General features: G+C 36.8%; 1 long non-coding RNA gene across 1 annotated transcript; it reads right to left on the reverse strand.

The window, feature by feature from the left end:
• Nucleotides 1–12,482: 12,482 nt before the first annotated feature.
• Nucleotides 12,483–15,173, reverse strand: LOC307154226. The gene is made up of 6 exons (XR_013820308.1): nt 15,066–15,173; nt 14,437–14,516; nt 14,252–14,360; nt 13,967–14,041; nt 13,160–13,244; nt 12,483–13,056 (listed from the first exon to the last, which is right to left on the reverse strand). It is a non-coding gene; the product is annotated as an uncharacterized lncRNA (long non-coding RNA).
• Nucleotides 15,174–15,460: the final 287 nt, after the last annotated feature.

Raw genomic sequence — 15,460 nt, forward strand, 5'->3', positions numbered from 1 at the left:
TTTGATCGGCATTTTTAGGAAAACCGTAAGTCCGATCAGTCTAAAAAGATATAGCAACTAACTTCAGATCAGTTTGAGTGTCTGAGCCGAGTTTGGAGTATGTAGTGTTAAAGCTCTAGGACGAGTTTGAGTCAACAGTTTTTAACAGAAGAATAATAATAATAATAAGTTTAAGTACAATATCAGTAAGTTGGCTCTCTCAAGCCAACTTAATAATAAGTTTAAATAGGATTTCAGTAAGTTGGCTCTCTCAAGCCAACTTAATAATAAGTTTAAATAGGATTTCAGTAAGTTGGCTCTCTCAAGCCAACTTAATAATAATAAGTTTAAGTACAGTATCAGTAAGTTGGCTTTTCCAAGCCAACTTAATAATAATAAGTTTAAGTACAATATCAGTAAGTTGGCTTTTCCAAGCCAACTTAAAGGGATACTCCACTTTTTTCGGAAATAAGCTCATTTTACATCTCCCCCAGAGTTAAACAGTTGAGTTTTACCGTTTTAGAATCCATTCAGCCGAACTCCGGTTCTGACGGTACCACTTTTAGCATAGCTTAGCACAGATCATTGATTCTGATGAGTCCAGTAGCATTTCTTTCAAAATGACCAAAGAGTTTCAATATTTTTCCTATTTAAAACTTGACTCTTCTGTAGTTAAACCGTGTACTAAGATCGACGGAAAATGAAAAGTTGCGATTTTCTAAGCCTATATGGCTAGGAACTACTCTCATTCCAGCGTAATAATCAAGGAACTGTGTGTCTGTACCATGGGTGCAGCAGGCGTAATGATATGACGCAGCGCCTGAAAATAGTCCCCAGCTCGGTAACTTCTTCCAACGTGACCGGGACTAAGTTTGTCTAACCTATTAGACCTATTTTCAGGCGCTGCGTCATATCATTACGCCTGCTGCACTCATGGTACAGACACACAGTTCCTTGATTATTACGCCGGAATGAGAGTAGTTCCTAGTCATATAGGCTTAGAAAATCGCAACTTTTCATTTTCCGTCGATCTTAGTACACGGTTTAACTACAGAAGAGTCAAGTTTTAAATAGGAAAAATATTGAAACTCTTTGGTCATTTTGAAAGAAATGCTACTGGACTCATCAGAATCAATGATCTGTGCTAAGCTATGCTAAAAGTGGTACCGTCAGACCCGGAGTTCGGCTGAATGGATTCTAAAACGGTAAAACTCAACTGTTTAACTCTGGGGGAGATGTAAAATGAGCATATTTCCGAAAAAAGTGGAGTATCCCTTTAATAATAAGTTTAAGTACAATATCAGTAAGTTGGCTTTTCCAAGCCAACTTAATAACAATGACTAAACCTTGTTTACCAAATTTGTAGATTTATGCAGCTTGATGCATTGGTTGTACCTTTTATGAACATATCCAAGCTTTACCTAATACATTACTCATTTGTTAAACACATTATGTATTCTAAACAAATATACATCAGTTTTGGCATAGGCCTACAGGTTAATTTACACACAAAAACTGTTAATAAAAAAAAAAAAATTTACCACACTTAAATGAGTATATATATATTGTTTTAAAAATATAACATGTTTCTTCGTAATGTCAGTTCAAGATGTCATCAGTGTTCAACCTGACATGATATATAACAAGATGTGCAATTACAATTATTGTGTCCCAAATCATGGTGTGTTGAAAAGAGTATGCCAAAAGTCCCCAAATGGTCTACTATTACTGTAGTAATTTCCGTAGCATGGATGTACACTCTAAAGTCTGATGCCATTGTTTTCTGCTAGGCTATAACCGACTTTATCTAATTTAATAATATATAATCTTTACAATGTAACTGAATCAATACTGTACTGACTTCAGCTGAACAATGACACCATTTTCTATTTAGGGAATTTTTTAGAAAGGAATATTTAAAAAAAAAGTAGTAGAGAATCACTGAATCATGAATACTTTAACCCATTTAATCCCAAATTTTTCTCAGACACAAAAATATCCAAATCATGTGTCATTAGTATCCCTTTGAAACAATCAATCATAATTTTTTTAAATTTTCATGGAAAAGTGTGTGAAAAAGTGTGTTTTATGATCGGTCACAATTGTGACCGGTGGGATACTGTGTTGTATCAACCATTGGACAGAGTGAATATAGGTCTATTTGACCTGTGCAGTGTGTTTGTGTGTGTGTGTGTGTGTGTGTGTGTGTGTGTGTGTGTGTGTTTGTTTGTTTGTTTGTTTGTGTGTGTGTTTGTGTGTGCGCGCGCGTGCATAAGAGTGTATAAAATCCTTATAAAATCCTTGAGGCCACGGGATAGTATCTTGAGGCCACAGGATAGTATCTTGAGGTCACGAGATGGTATCTTGAGGCCACGGGATACTATCTGGAGGCCACGGGATACTATCTGGAGGCCACGGGATACTATCTGGAGGCCACGGGATAGTATCTCGAGGCCACGGGATTGTATCTTGAGGTCACGAGATGGTATCTTGAGGCCACGGGTACTATCTGGAGGCCACGGGATACTATCTGGAGGCCACGGGATAGTATCTTGAGGCCACAGGATAGTATCTTGAGGTCACGAGATGGTATCTTGAGGCCACGGGATACTATCTGGAGGCCACGGGATACTATCTGGAGGCCACGGGATACTATCTCGAGGCCACGGGATAGTATCTCGAGGCCACGGGATTGTATCTTGAGGTCACGAGATGGTATCTTGAGGCCACGGGTACTATCTGGAGGCCACGGGATACTATCTGGAGGCCACGGGATAGTGTATCGAGGCCACAGGATAGTGTATCGAGGCCACGGGATAGTGTCTGGAGGCCACGGGATACTATCTTGAGGCCACGGGATAGTATCTCGAGGCCACGGGATAGTATCTCGAGGCCACGGGATAGTGTCTGGAGGCCACGGGATGTGTCTCGAGGCCACGGGATAGTGTCTCGAGGCCACGGGATAGTGTCTGGAGGCCACGGGATAGTGTCTGGAAGCCACGGGATAGTGTATCGAGGCCACGGGATAGTGTATCGAGGCCACGGGATAGTGTCTGGAGGCCACGGGATAGTGTCTGGAGGCCACGGGATAGTGTCTGGAGGCCTCGGGATAGTGTCTGGAGGCCTCGGGATAGTGTCTGGAGGCCATGGGATAGTGTCTGGAGGCCACGGGATAGTGTCTGGAGGCCACGGGATAGTGTCTGGAGGCCACGGGACAGTGTCTGGAGGCCACGGGATAGTGTCTGGAGGCCACGGGATACTGTCTGGAGGCCACGGGATAGTGTCTGGAGGCCACGGGATAGTGTCTGGAGGCCTCGGGATAGTGTCTGGAGGCCACGGGATAGTGTCTGGAGGCCACGGGATAGTGTCTGGAGGCCACGGGATAGTGTCTGGAGGCCCCGGGATAGTGTCTGCAGGCGTCTGCAGGCCACGGGATAGTGTCTGGAGGCCACGGGATAGTGTCTGGAGGCCACGGGATAGTGTCTGGAGGCCACGGGATAGTGTCTGCAGGCCACGGGATAGTGTCTGCAGGCCACGGGATAGTGTCTGCAGGCCACGGGATAGTGTCTGGAGGCCTCGGGATAGTGTCTGGAGGCCACGGGATAGTGTCTGGAGGCCACGGGATAGTGTCTGCAGGCGTCTGCAGGCCACGGGATAGTGTCTGGAGACCACGGGATAGTGTCTGGAGGCCACGGGATAGTGTCTGCAGGCCACGGGATAGTGTCTGCAGGCCACGGGATAGTGTTTGCAGGCCACGGGATAGTGTCTGGAGGCCACGGGACAGTGTCTGGAGGCCACGGGACAGTGTCTGGAGGCCACGGGACAGTGTCTGGAGGCCACGGGACAGTGTCTGGAGGCCACGGGATAGTGTCTCGAGGCCACGGGATAGTGTCTCGAGGCCACGGGATAGTGTCTCGAGGCCACGGGATAGTGTCTCGGGCCACGGGATAGTGTCTCGAGGCCACGGGATAGTGTCTCGAGGCCACGGGATAGCGGGATAGTGTCTCGAGGCCACGGTATAGTGTCTCGAGGCCACGGGATAGTGTCTCGAGGCCACGGGATAGTGTCTGTGTGTAAAATTAGGTAGAAAATTAGGTAGCAGCAGAAAGTAAGGTAGAACAGTTAGCCTATGTGTATTAGCATGTAGATACAATGGGTTATCCCACCGGTCACTATTGTTGCCGTTGACATGTTTGTGAGTTCTATGACCACATTAAACAAAGTTGAGTAATTGCAAATGCATATATCAATACTAGACACCTTAAACATGATGTGTACCAAAAATCTATGTCCTATCTTTATGTTAACATACTTTAATAACCTTTTCTTTGGGAGCTTTCTTGCTGCCATCCTCTTCTCTTGGCGCAAACAGGAAGTAAACAGCTCTGGTCATGTGACAATTTACAGTAAACATGCGACACTGCACATATTTCATTGAGACCCTTTATTATTTCAATATCTGCTGGAAATGCATTGATAGATCATTCAGTAACATTTTTATAGCCTTAGAAATGAAACATTTTTTTACGGTCACTATTGTGACCGGTGGGATTAAATGGGTTAATGCCATTGTGAGAATAACATGTAATCATGTAATTAATAAAAAAGTAACTGTAGTCTGATTATGAGTATTTAAAAACATAATATAATCTAACAAAGTACTTAATCTTTGGAATCTGATTATGTAATCCAAATTACATGTAGTCAGTAACTCGTAACCACCGTCAGGCGATTTAAGGGTTAAATCACAGTAAAAGGGAAAATGGCTCACTAGATGATTATTTGTAGGAACACTGTTGACCAGATCAATACCATCAGAAGACATAAGAATCTGTAAGAGGTAAGGGCGCACACGAGGCAAGGGCGCACACGAGGCAAGAGCGCACGCATGCACACACACACACACACACACACACGTACAATATGAATTAAATGCACTTATTTATGTAAGGTGAAATAGTTTGTTGGGATTTAACAGAATACACAAATTGAGTGGATCAATGACACTGTAGAAGCCAAAAACAAAGCAAAGAAATGTAAACTTAAGTGTATAAAATCAACTTTAAATTGGACTATTAACCAAAAAAAAAAAAAAAAAAAAAAAAGAATTAATTTGTATATGACTCAAATGTTCAGTTCTAGGTTTGATTCCCCCTTTCTTTTCTATATGATGAACTTGCCAATATTATTTAAATTTTTAGCACTTTAGAGTTCAAACTTATAACTCAAATATGTATACTCAAGGTCAACAACTATAAAGCAATAAACCCAAATATCAATATCTATGTGGAATCACATATACAAATTTAAACCGTATCCATAATTATGTACAAAATCGTATGAATGTGTATCAGTTCAGTATCAGTAACTCTTAGAATGCAATACAAGGTTAAGTATAATTCAGTTCATGTCAGTCCGAATAATAACAACTGATTTTTTATTTCCTCAGTTCCTTATAAAGAAACATTCTGCACTCAAAAAATAGTAAATACTTAAAACCTTCAAGAACCAAATGAAAGATTTAGTTGGGAGCGATGCAATGCAGATGTCCATGAAGACAAACAAATAAGCGTCTCTCGTCGTCTAACGGTTGGCTCGCCATCCTCAACGGTACATTTGAAGTGTTCATATCAATGCAGTCCATGAATAGATGGATCCAGAATCTAGATTTTGAGATAACAAAACTGACCTGCGCACACACACAGAACAATATTCTCAATCAATCCACACTTTACATACATTTTGCTTAACTAACATATTTTTATAGCAGTACATTTGCTCCATGTAAAATTTATTTATTTTTCTTTTAAAACACATCAATATACCATTGAATGACCAAAATTCAACATTTATACTAAAATAGACATTTTATCTCACCGATTCCCTTTTGTATAAATTATATTTCACCGGATAACGCAACGATGGCCTAATCCATTGGATTTCAGCGCGACGACGGTCACACGGATCAACAGGATAAAAGGTAAGTCCTCCCGAAAACTACTCAAATTTGTTTCTCAACAAAATATCTACAAAACATACATGGTTTGTTCCTCGCAAATAGATTTCCCAATAAAATCGAATAAATCGATTTTGCGCAACTTCTAACTCATGCTTCTCTTCTCGTGTTTTCTCTGGCTGCGTTCGAAACTGCATACTCCCTGAGTGTATGGCAAGCCGTTTTAACTTTTATTCATTTCCAGGATATGAATCCTTGATATCAACAATTCAATTTTCACTAGTTAAAATTATAATTCTTGACATCAGGAATAATGTTTCTACTAGTAACAATGGCAATTTTTGATATCAGGAATTACATTTCAACTAGTAAAAATGTTCATTCTTGATATCAAAAATTTAATTTTAACTAGTAAAAACTATAATTCTTGATATTAACAAATGAATTTCAACTAGTAAAAACTATAATTCTTGATATTAACAATTTATATCCTGGGAATGGCAATAGGCAAGCCGTTTTGACTTTTAATCATTCGCAGGATATGAATCCTTGATATCAAAAACTAAATTTTCACTAGTTAAAATGATAGTTATTGATATCAGGAATTAGATTTCTACTAGTAACAATGGCTATTTTTGATATCAGAAATTACATTTCCTCTAGTAACAATGCTAATTCTTGATATCAGCATTTACATTTTCACTAGTTAAAATAATAATTCTTGATATCAACAATTGAATTTCTACTAGTAAAAACTATAATTGTTGATATCTGTAATTGTATTTTCACTAGTAAAATGTCACCATAGGCTGCCATTCAAAATCAATTGTTGATATCAAGAACTGATTTCTTACTAGTTAAAATTCCAGTTTCACATATCAGAAATACAATTATCACTAGTAAAAACCTTTATTTTTGATATCAAGAATTCAATTGCCATTAGTTAAAATGTCTATTCTTGATATCAATAATTGAATTGCTACTAGTAACAATGTTCATTTTTGATATCAATAATTCCATTTTCACTAGTGACAATGTTAATTTCTGATATCATGAATGTGATTGTTACTAGTAAGAAAGCCATTTTAGATATCTGAAATAATATTGATATCAGAAATACATTTTCAGATATCAAAAATGAAATTTTTTATTAGTAGCAATTCAATTGTTGATATCAAGAATATATATTTCAACTAGTGACAATTGAATTATTGATATCAGTAATTCACATTTTTACTAGTAACAATGTAATTATTGATATCAACAAAGCAAGTTGATATCTGAAATTGCCCTTGCAACTAGTAAAAATAGAATTACAGATATCTTAAATACTATTTTAACTAGTAAAAATAGTATTACAGATATCTAGAAATGTCATTTTTACGGGTAAGAATAGCTATGGTAATGAAATTATGAATATTAATGAGTAGGGGTGTGACGAGATGTCATGCCACAAGGCAAGCCGTTTTAACTTTTATTCATTTCCAGATATGAATTCTTGAAATCAACAATTCAATAGTTGATATCTGTAATTGTATTTTCACTAGTGAAATGTCACCATAGGCTGCCATTCAAAATCAGTTGTTGATATCAAGAATTCATTTCTTTCTAGTAGAAATATAATTTTTGATATGAATAATTACATTGTTACTAGTAAAAAAATTCATTTTTGATATCTGAAAATGTATTTCTGATATCAATATAATATCACTAGTGACAATTGAATTATTGATATCAGTAATTCGCATTTTTACTAGTAACAATGTAATTATTCATATCAAAAATTATATTTCTACTAGTAAGAAATCAATTCTTGATATCAACAATTGATTTTGAATGGCAGCCTATGGTGACATTTCACTAGTGAAAATATAATTGCAGATATCAAGAATTACATTGTTGATATCAAGAATTACATTTTTGATATCAAGAATTGAATTGTTGATATCAAGAATTACATTGTTGATATCAAGAATTAAATTTTTGATATCAACAATGTAATTCTTGATATCAACAATTCAATTCTTGATATCAAAAATGTAATTCTTGATATCAACAATTCAATTCTTGATATCAACAATAACCGTCAGTGGTTTCCCCATGCTCTCACTTTTCACGCCTGCAAAGCAGTCATTGGAGGAAGATGGAGGAAGAAGCTGCTTCATCAGACCAGGTAACGCTAGATGCGGCAGTTTCTGCCTTTGATAGAATTTTTAATGTCGCAAATAGAGCAAGAATGGAACTTATGCAGAGTTCATCGAACGAGAATTTGCTTGCTGCTACAAGGAGGCTTTTTCGACGGTCTCGAAATCGACATTCAGGTAAGTCTAGGCCTACGTTATATCTTTTGCGAAACATGTTTCTGAGTTTCGAAAAGCTTTCTTTTTTCAGTTACTACCATCAGGGATGCAAACACAAGTGAGGGACAGAAGAGAAGTCTATTTACATCATTAAATTTAAGTTTACGGAAACTAGTTTTCCCTCCTCTGTGTCTATCAATCATTCTCCATTCAGTAACGTTATTCAGACAGCGCACGCGCCTCGTCCGGTTACAGCAGCATACATGCACGGTAAAACTCTCTACAATATGATATATTCACATTATAATACTTGATCTGTAGATAAAAGACTGTGGATTTGCATAAAATGACTATTTTGTTGTAGTTTGTTGCTGTTTTTAAACGACTCGCTACCGTGTGCCTGTTAACGTAGATCACACACATCACAAGGGCTATGAATCGGCATCAAACGCACAATAACTGGAATTTAAAACTGTGAAGAAACAAATTATCAATAAACTGTTGGACAGATATACTCTAGGATTTGTCATAGGGATTTGTGTGCTCGACATTTCTTCGCTTTGTGCCGTGAACTTTTAAATGCGCACTGCAGCGCAGCGCTGCACACGTGACTCCATGTTGCTTTGAGCACATCATTCTGCACCCGCGATGTGCATACGCGCTTCGTGCGCTCTGTTTTGAAGCGTTTCATATCATTGTTTTGCGCACTGAAAGATTATTTAAAGCCTATATTTTTTTTATACCTTGCCAGCACAATACGTTTAAAATAAGCATAATTTAATTGTATATTATTTCTGTGTAGTGTAGTGTAGGCTATATTAATATATACACTTCTGAATTCTTAACATATAAATATAAAATTGTGAAATGTATGATTGCCTGATTGAATTTTATAAGAGTACTAATAGTAATTTGTTTTTATTAACATATTTATTTAGATTTTATAAAATTACTGTGCAGATTTTTTCAATAATTACTTTTTGCTGCTGCATACACTCACTCACACGCACAAGTTTAATAAAAATGCATAATACAATTATGTAATATTTAAAGGTGTTAACTGTAATCTTACACTGCAAAATGATAACTTACAAAGGATTAAATTCATCACAATTATGTAAGTATCTGGATATTTGCCGCGGGGCGAGGGCTTCGATAACCTCTCTTTTTTGACCATACATGTTTGCATCCCTTTACCATTCATACTCATTTTGATGCATAGCCTAGGGTTTTTTTCCTTTCAATCTCATTACAATTTGATGTTGTTGTTTTTTTGTTGTTGCTGGAGACACTTGAAATAGACCTAAATACTATAATATTAAATATAGCCTATTATGTCAAGAATTTGGTAATTGATGTGCAAATAAAAAATAGTCCCACAATTGTTTGAAAATGATTTTAAAAAATCGGCACGTTGTGAATTCCCAGTGATAGGCTTGACCAGGGGTGCGTTTCCAAAGCATTGCAAAGTTGTACGGGAACACGTCTCATTTCGAAAGCTGTTGCTACGTAGGACGCAGCCTCTGCAGGCTACAGTAAAAGTACAAGTGCCCTGATGAGTCTTCATTGGAGATGATTAGGGCTTTCGAAGCTTCGAACATGCTTCGTGAAGCTTCGAAACCTTTATGAAATTTTTTTTCGAACAAGTGATTCAGAGCCTGTATCAAACTACCAAAGTCACGTGATTTAAAGGTTGTATCAGTGATTTCAGGCCCAAACATAAATAGTGTTCCGACCAATCACCGACAGGGGGTGGGTGTTGTGAGGTTTTGTGCTCGTGCACGCGAAAACCTCAGAACACCCTCCCCCTGTCGGTGATTGGTTGGAACACTATTTGTTTTGGTTTTGAGTGGTTGGTGAAACCAATTGTTTTTGTGTGCAGATCTCAGAGCCTAGGCTGCCTACAGAGACGCGTTTTTTTGACTTGCTTATGGGGCGGGCAGCTAGCGGATCGTTAGGAAAGATTAGATGAATGTGATCATTTATGTTTGGGCCTGAAATCGCTGATACCACCTTTAAGTATAAACGATCTCTGAAACCATGAGCCAGTGTCAATTTTATATGATTTTTTTTTATACCTGATCTCAGATTATAAATGTGTAGACATTCGAAGTCAAGACGAAATCTCATTGACCAGTGTTAAACTAAAGAAATAATAATAATTAAAAAAATGAACTGTCTTTCAATTTCTCGTTATTCCTTTTCGAATAAGATATCAAACTGGTAAAATGTACACATTGATCAGAGGGTTCTCTTATTTAATTTATCCAGTCTTTAATGTTCTGTTTTAAAGGTACAGCCGGAAGACGAGAAAACCTTTGTTGGAATGTTTGCCTGTTTTTGCTTCCTGGCCCAACCTTTACAAAGCTACCTACAGTGACAGAACGAAGAAAAATTACACAAACTGGATTTGGTAATGGCACAGTGAATTATGAGATTTTTTTAATTATTATTATTATTTATAACAATTCAGTAATTTTATATCTTTTTCATTCAAAACATCTTTAGGTAGCCCTGTGGATGACACAGGTAAAGAAAAAGTCTCCCAAATCCAAATTAATTGGAGTTTGGCAGATTTCAAACAATGTATCTGTCAAAGTTTCCCAGATGTCAGCCTGAATTTGATTGGATATGAATTAGCCAAGGCTGACAGAGGAAAAAAATTACAGAAGCTTCTGGTTACTTCTGTCAAAGAATTAAAGCAAGCTCTTGGCCGGAGTAGGCTGTACATTCTGCCATTAGCAGAATTATACCAGGTTTGTAATAATTTTCTTTGATAATGCTTTATGTAAAAGTGTGTTGTGGTGTAAATGACAACAGTTACCCACACAGGAATCACCACCTCCTTTGTGCCGGTCACAAAGTGCACCTGAAGCAGGAGCCAACTCTGAAAGTGTGGTGATTGACTCTGAGGAGCCAACTCCATCTGTGGTGATTGACCTTACTGACTTTAGTGGCAACACAGATGACACTGCAGCATGGGCGTAGGTTTAGGGGGGGACGCTAGGTACTAGTCCCAATCAATATTTTGAGATGACAAATTTGTCCCCACCAATATTTAGCAAGCTCCTTTGAACTGCTATTTGGATCTGTGCGCTGCTATTTGGATCGATTCCAACGGCCAAAACAACGACAGTACAAGAAACGCCGTAATTTGATTGGCGGCGGTGTATCTGACAGGCTACACGCGCGGGCCGGGACTACTTTTGTGCTTGCACTGGCAGCGAGAGGGTGGTGTGTGTGTGTGTGTGTGTGTGTGTGTGTGTGTGTGTGTGTGTGTGCGCGCGCGCGCGCGCGTCAACGACGCCGACGGTAAGTTACCAGGGCTGTCTCTCTGCCACATACAAAGGCCAGAGTAAAACATTTTAATATTCCGTTTTTTGCCACTTTTTGTACTTTGTAGATAGATCAGCTATGCCACCCAAGAAGAAAAAAGGGGACATACGAAGCTTTTTCATAAAGCAGAGTGTAAGTAGGCAAAATAACTAGTCACACAAATAAACTACCAGTAGTAGTGACTGACCAGGCTTTCAAATGCAGATTCTTCTGTGGAAAATAGTATTGGTGATAGTATGTGTTACCCAGGATGTTGTTACAGTTAAACCTAGCAGCAGCAATCTTTCAACTAAGGTTAAGAGTATTGATCAGGCTGTGCAGCACAGCACTGATAGACTCATAGAAGTCGCGCTATCATGATAGAATGCTACATTAGCAAGTCACCGAATGTTAATTAGCTGACCTTAACATAGAATCTTGCAGTCAACATAAACAGTGGATCTGAGACATTTTTCGTTTCTACATTCTATTTATGTAATGTATGTAATGTATTTGTGAGTGAGTGTAGCCTAAGAATTTAATATTTAAGAATAGAATATATCAATAGAATTTGATATAGAATAGTAAATACAATTTTAGTATTAATGGAATACTGTAATCATGGATAATAATAATAATAATAATAATAGATAATAATAATGGATTTGTTGTGTTGAATGCATACTACACTCTAAGAAATGATATGTTGGCTTTAATTAACTATTTTATGTCAACCGGTCCCACATAACTGGGTTATGTTGGATTTATGTAACATTATTTATTTCAATAAACTAAAAGTTAATTACATAAGGTTAATCCAATGCCGTTTAGTTGAATAAGGTTAACAGTCTTAATTTTGTCCAAAACAATTAAGTTAATTAAGTTCAATTATCCTAAAATTAATATTTTTACATTCAACCAACACAAATAATCCAGTTTCATTATGAGTTTATTCAATGAATACATTCACTTTTTCTTTTTTTACAATTTTGTTTACATTTTTACAAACATTTCCAACGTGAACATGTACACAATATTTACTCTGTAAAGACTGCCTTCACTTTTCAAGAAAATAATTAAATAAATAATTTTAAAAAAGCATATTGCCTTTAGGTGAAAGGATTTATCAATCATTACTTATAAAGGTGTTCTGCAAAAAAAGCAGCAAACAATTTATCAGTTGTTTAAAACAAGACTATTATGCAAAGGAATGTAACATGGTTGATATTGAAACAAAAGTACTGTAACAGTCAACAGTGCAACATTATAGAAAGACCAGAAATGTTCCTAACCTCAGATTTCAAGAGTTTATTTTTCAGGCGTAAATAAGACCTGGCATCGAAGAACACACTTCTGCACATTGTTCAGGTTGTCATGTATTTAGATGCCTTAAATCATGATGCCAACATATTTGTAAGGATCTGTAGCCTCTGCTCCTTCATGTTTGACCACATAGATTCCTAAGGTGGTCTTGCGTACTGAGGTTAGGACTTCATGTTCAACATCCTAAAAAAATACATAAAGTAACAATTAACAACAGATCAGGGGTGAAAGGGATAGTTGATTTTAGAGAAACATCCAATATTTTTTATAAATGTAAATCATTTACCATGCACTCCTTCACAAGGTTTGAGAGGGCCAGGTAAACAGCAAGTGCATTCAAGATGAATTCACCTTTTCCCAGTGGTGTCATTCTGAACAATGAGACAAATAAGCAGTGTTCAGAAGAATTAACACAAATTATGCCAAAGTTATTTCTACAAGAGCCAAAAAAAAATATTATCTGCAACTGCATCTGTGAGGGCCTCAAAATTCAGAGAACCAGTACAATAAAAGTAATAAGTGGTTCTAAACCAAAAGCTTTGCTACAGAAAAGCCATTAAATAATCTTGGATGTCAGAGCTGTTCCAATTGTCGGTGCATAAATCACAAATCTGATGCTGCTGAGAAATAGGGTAAAGAGACGAACAAGCTCTGAAATTAAAACAGAATTAATCATGTACATATTAACATTCCAGAGCTTATATACAAAAATTCAAGGGATACCCAAAAGTTCTGTATTTTTTTTTTTTTACTGACATTTATGTCATTCAAACTCCCAAAGTCTTTTTTCCTGTTTATTTCTGTCATTACAATGACAGTCAATGGTGAATTCTTCTTACGAAGCTTCAATAGCATCAAGCAATTGCATGTGACTTTAGAAGCTTCAGAACAGGAACTCACCGTTGACTTTAATTGCATGGACAGAAATGAGCAGTACAACCACATAATTTACCTTTTTAGTTAGAAAAGCGAAAAATAAAAGGGATTCGGTGACATGAAGCAGAGTAAATGATGTTCATCTTTGGGTATACTATTTTAATCTATAGTGAATTATTGTCAGATAAAAAATGATGAAGAATATAACAGAACATACCAGATCCATAACTGATAGGATGCTTATGATCTTCTTTACCGCTGTTCCTTCTGTCTTTTTGAAATTTTTGAGGAGCTGGGTTCAGAAATGAACAAAAAGGACAAATCAGGTTGGTTGCTGATAAATTTGAGTCTTTACAATATTATCATATACCAAGACTAACAGTATTTCTTTAACAGCATTTATCTGAATTACATCTAAAATACTTCAATTTATAATTTGGAATTGCATACAATAACCATCCAAGTAATTCATCACAGATGACATTACATTATAAAGACTTACCTCTAAAGAGTGCTGGCTATCTGTTATTAAATTCAGTGACGAAACGCAGATCTTCGATCATCTCATGTCTCCTGTGCGTAAATGTTCTGTCCATCAGCACCTTGATAACCTGCATAAGTATTGAGCATATGTGGGACCACAGCGAATTCCATGTTTTAAAACTTTGTCTTTGTCCATGTACCAACCTGAAGTGTTTTAAAAGCTTAGATCTGGATGTTTGAAAAGAGCCACAATCTATGCACGTCACATGCAGGACTCCAAAATTCTGAGGAAACAAAAATGAAGATGTGAGTCAAATAATAATAATAATACAAAAAAAAAAAAAAAAAAAAACTGTAGTAAAATTATTTTGGATGACCTAATAAGCTTACCAGATGCTACAGTAGATGCCATCTTACTCGAGTCAGTGTCAAACGTGTTTATTGCCATATGCCTATGCATTCTGTGTTTCAAAAGTTTCAGAGTTATTATTTGACATTAAATAAAAATGCTCAACATTAAGGAAGTTATTAAAATTTATACTAAAACTAGATACAACTGCTGTATTGGGGCACAACATGGAGAAACTCTTCTTAACTAGCAATTTTATAAAAAAATAAGGTCATTTGCCATTTTTTGTATGGGTGAATTCAAATATTATCAAAGTTCAGCAAGTTTAAAAGATCACATAAGAGCTAAAAAACGCTAGCAGCTAACAACACCACTTGAGGACAAGTGCTAAAGCAACTTCAATAAATACCAACAAAAACAGCGATTGACTATTCTAATTTACTGACAGCCTCAATATTAAAGGATAGGAAGTAAAATAACTCACCTTTTGGTCCAGATAAATACAAAATGTTGATTGCAGCCTCCGTTTGAGCATGATTTGATTCCCACAAAATGGAGAACGAGTGCTAAGAGATGAGCTACGCATTAACGTTCTTTGAAATATTTGCGCATGCGCAAATATAGCTCCACCTGTTGACCAAAGTGCGGTACTGCAGCGGTAACACAACTGCATTTCGTTAATTTAACTTAAGTGAGTTGTGTAAATTTGAGAAATGACTTTTTCTAATTCTGTCAACACAACTGTTTTAGTTTTAATGCACAAACACAAGAACATTATTTAATTTGAGCATAGTTACATTTCTTTGGTTCAACAACAGCCATGTTTCATTTTTTAGAGTGTATGATACGTGTGTATTTTATTCATTTGTTCATTATTTA

This window comes from Squalius cephalus, assembly GCF_949319135.1.
Source record: "Squalius cephalus genome assembly, contig: scaffold_48, whole genome shotgun sequence".
Classification (NCBI taxonomy): domain Eukaryota; kingdom Metazoa; phylum Chordata; class Actinopteri; order Cypriniformes; family Leuciscidae; genus Squalius; species Squalius cephalus.